The sequence below is a fragment of the Phalaenopsis equestris genome, unplaced genomic scaffold, assembly GCF_001263595.1.
Source record: "Phalaenopsis equestris unplaced genomic scaffold, ASM126359v1 Scaffold228045, whole genome shotgun sequence".
NCBI classification, from domain to species: Eukaryota; Viridiplantae; Streptophyta; class Magnoliopsida; order Asparagales; family Orchidaceae; genus Phalaenopsis; species Phalaenopsis equestris.
Window position 1 is genome coordinate 133,002 of NW_018246027.1, and position 664 is coordinate 133,665.

Genomic DNA, 664 nt, shown 5'->3' on the forward strand with positions numbered 1-664 from the left:
TGATCTTTTCTTTGTGTGAGCAGGCTGGAATTAAATATGATAGCTGAGAGGAAGTGTTATTACCTTTAAAGCCCATCACTAAGGTGAATGTGAAGACTTATTTTGAGCATTCAATTTTTGGCTGGAGAGGAGGATTTTCTCGGAGCTATGGAATGGAGACGTCTGCTCTCTCTACCTCTACTGCTTCAAAATCTAGACCATCTACCTCACGTGCTACATCTCAAGGTGAGCCTACTGAGACTCAAGATCAGTTATTACAGAGGATGATGGATAAGCTTAATTTTACCACTGATAGGGTATAAAATTTAGAGCATTTTGCAGAGCATACTGATAGGTATAATAGGAGAAAAAGTGATTATGAATAGAAATTTCACTCATGTATGGAGAGCCACATTAGGGGTAATCAAGGAGTGCAATTTCCTCCATATCCTGGATACCCCGATTATGAGCCTGCAAAAGTTTGGGATAACATTGATTCAAAGGATGAAGAGTAAAGCTGAGAGATTTATTTTATGACTATAGTATGATATGAACTATGCAGTCTGGGCTTGCTACATTTGCATCTGTGTGTTGGTTTGAACCATGTGATGTGGTTTGTACTTTTATGTTTAAGTGAGAATTGTGAAGTGATGTGTTTTCATGTTTTGGACTTGAGACATGTATG